Genomic DNA, 3,597 nt, shown 5'->3' with positions numbered 1-3,597 from the left:
GCTAGGGCTGTGTTTAACTTTGTGAGGAACATGCCAGATTGTGTTTCCAGTGGCTGCAGCACTTGACATTCCCACTAGCAGTGTATGAGGGTTCCAATTCACCATGTTCTTGCCAAAATTTGTTATTATTTTTATTATTACCACCCTAGAGGGTGCATTTCTCTGATGGCTAATCATTTTGAGCATGTTTTCATGTCATTTTTGGACAATGGCATGTATGCTATATATGCTCGCTGGCCCTTTGGGGGTGAATGAGGTGGAGGTATGTGATGGAATTCAACAAAAGCATGGAGGAATCAGATACAGAAATGATATCCTATAGTATTATTTTTTTAATTTCTGTTAGCACACTGAATGTCTTAAGGAATTTGTGAGTAACTTTAATCTCGAGGCTGGAATTTGTGAGGTAACTATAAATCACTTAACCCAAACATGATTAAGTGCTATTCAAGAAAATATTGGAGGAAGCAGTAAGATTAATAACTTAAAAAAGCAAATGACTTCAATAACAGAACTTTTTTAAAAACTATGAAAATAGAGCTATAAAACATTTGTCTGTTGGTCAAAGGTGTTGTCATGGGATCTTGTGTCAGCGATTAACTACGACCCCAGCCTGGTAACCTGCCAAGCAGATTCTACTGACGTGATGTGTGTAAGTGTGTGGGGTGGTAGAATTAGATCACCAATAACAAGTATGGCAACACACTTCACAATGCACACTATGGGGCGAGCATTGCTATAAACAGCGTGGCAAATATTGCACACCTTTCACCTACAATACCTGTTATCCTTGCCACAACTCTGTAAGACATTTTTAATTTTTTAAATATATTTTTACTGATTTCAGAGAGAGAGAGGGAGAGAGGAAAAGAAACATCAATGATGAGAGAGAATCACTGATCGGCTGCCTCCTGCACACCCCTACTGGGGATTGAGCCTGCAACCCGGGTATGTGCCCTTGACCAGAATCGAACCTGGGACCCTTCAGTCCACAGGCTGATGCTCTATCCACTCAGCCAAACCAGCTAGGGCTAAGATATTTTTAAAATGTTGCTCTTGGTCCTAGCTGGTCTGGCTCAGTGGATAGAGTGTCAACCCTGGGACTGAAGGGCCCTGGGTTGGATTCTGGTCAAGGGCACTTACCTTGCTTGCAGGCTCAGTCCGCGGCCCGGTCAGGGTGCATTTGGAAGGCAACCAATCGATGTGTTTCTCTCACATCGGTGATTCTCTTTCTCTGTCTCTCCCCTTCCCTTCCACTCACTCTATATGGCCTCCCATGCAGAGAACATATTTGCCAATCTTATATCCCATAAGGGTTTAGTCTCCAAAATGTATACGGAACTCACACAACTTAACAAAAAGAAGATAAAGAATCCAATCAAAAAATGGGCAAAGGACCTAAATAGACACCTTGCTTATCTTTTTCTTTTTTTATAATCAAGCATGGTTTAATTAAATCTAGAAACAGCTGATCAGATACATAATAAACTCAGAAAATATTGAGATGAAAATCAAGCATGAAAATTTCCACTGTCAATAATTGTACACTGTTATATTGGTCTGTCATTCTCTGTTGTCACCAATGCTAGTTGTTGAAGAACTTCTGTTTCTTCAGTCAATTGCCCCAAAGCCACATGTTTTGTATCTAGCTAGAGAGCTGATGGTAACGTGCCGTAGAACTATGAACCACTGCTGGGACAGCCTTTGTTGACCATTCCAAGAAATCCCATTTTATTACGAGGAATTGAAAAGCTTTCATCTTCAAATGTTGGCACAGAAATCGACTGTCCACCGTCTCCTTTTGCGGCCACTCCCCTTGTATCCAAGCATTCTCTATTATTCGATGAAAAACCGAACTGACATAAGGTAGCCTATGCCACTTTGAGAAAACCTTGCTTTTCCTGGGCACCAGAGCTGAACATTTTGACATGTTTTGGGACATGTGTCACAGTATAGCTCAAAAACCAACCTTCCAGTTGGATAAAGATCAATAGAAACATCCAAGACCACAAAGCCATGCTTCGTGTACCTTAAGAATTTAGTAGAAGAATCCACAGGAAGTGCCCCATCAAGTGCAGGGGGCTTAGCGTCAACTATATCCCACACCTTGTGGGCCCGTTTCTGAAGTTCAAGTGCATCACCCAGCAGCTGATCATTAATAAAACACATGACATTGGGAGAAGATTTCCAGACTTCATTCTTAAGTTCCTTTATCACATGCCTTCCTCAAGAAAATCTATAAATATTTTACTTTTTCTTAAAATCAGCCCTTTTTTTTCTTCTGTAGATATTGATCCCATGCAAATTCTTGAAAAATTCATGCAATTTTTTTCTTCTGTAGATATTGATCCCATGCAATTCTAGGATCATCAAATTTGGATGGAAAATTACTCTTCAGACTCTTTATTCCCAGCAAGGGTCTGAAGGAAGGCTTCCTTCGCTCAGAAGGCCTTTTAAAGGTAGCCCTTCTCGAAGTGGAATGCCTGCCCCCCAGAACCTGCCCTTTCCCCTACACGCTCAGATCCACCCAGACTGGCCCTGCTCAGCCTGGACATTGCCTTCCCGGAACATCGACACCCTCCCCCCCACCTACCCACCCCCAGCAGCCACCAGGAGGGCGAGATGAGGGGGGCAGGGTCCCCCGCTCTTGTGGCTTCTTCTCCTTTACCTCTGCGGTGCTCTTTGCAATCTGAAAGCTCAATAGACACTTCTCCAAAGAGGACATACAGAAGGCAAGAGACACATGAAAACATGCTCAAAGTCACTAATCAACTGAGAGATGCAAATCAAAACAACAATGAGATACCATCTCACACCTGTCAGAATGCCATCATCAACAAATCACAAACGACAAGTGCTGAGAGGATGTGAGAAAAAGGACACTCGTGCACTGCTGGTGGGAATGCAGACTGGTGCAGCCACTATGGAAGACAGTATGGAGTTTCCTCAAAAAACTGGAAATGGAACTCCCATTTGACCCTGTGATCCCACTTCTAGGAATATATCCCAAGAAACCAGAAACACCAATCAGAAAGGATATATGCACCCCTATGTTCATAGCAGCACAATTCACCATAGCTAAGATCTGGAAACAGCCTAAGTGTCCATCAGTAGATGAATGGATTAGAAAACTGTGGTACATCTACACGATGGAATACTATGCTGCTGTAAAAAAGAAGGAACTCTTACCATTTGCAACAGCATGGATGGAACTGGAGAGCATTATGCTAAGTGAAATAAGCCAGTCAATGAAGGAAAAAGGCCACATGATCTCACTCATTCATGGATAATAGAGACCATTATAAACTCTTGAACAATAATAGATACAGAGGCAGAGTTGCCTCAAACAGACTGTTAAACTACAGCAGGAAGGCTGGGGAGGGTGGGGGGCTGGAGGGGGGGGGGTAAGAAATCAACCAAAGGACTTGTATGCATGCATATAAGCATCTACCAACGGACTGAGACCTGCCCTGTCCTATCAGAACTGCACAATTTTGATACCTCACATAAGAAGCACCTAATTGAGAACCTCAGTGGGAACTTTCACTATGAAAACAGCCTTCATGCCCTAGCTGGTTTTGCTCAGTGGATAGAGCA

At 42.7% G+C, this 3,597-nt stretch overlaps 1 protein-coding gene and 1 pseudogene across 1 annotated transcript in view; both read right to left on the bottom strand.

Annotated features, from left to right (window-relative positions):
• Nucleotides 1–3,597, bottom strand: part of LOC106694548 (rho GTPase-activating protein 6-like) — a 296,825-nt gene that overhangs the window by 271,547 nt on the left and 21,681 nt on the right.
• Nucleotides 1,512–3,597, bottom strand: part of LOC102431736 — a 13,804-nt pseudogene continuing 11,718 nt past the window's right edge.

This window comes from Myotis lucifugus, unplaced genomic scaffold, assembly GCF_000147115.1.
Source record: "Myotis lucifugus unplaced genomic scaffold, Myoluc2.0 scaffold_508, whole genome shotgun sequence".
NCBI lineage: Eukaryota > Metazoa > Chordata > Mammalia > Chiroptera > Vespertilionidae > Myotis > Myotis lucifugus.
The sequence above is the reverse complement of the archived record's forward strand: the minus strand, read 5'-3'. Positions and strand labels throughout refer to the sequence as shown.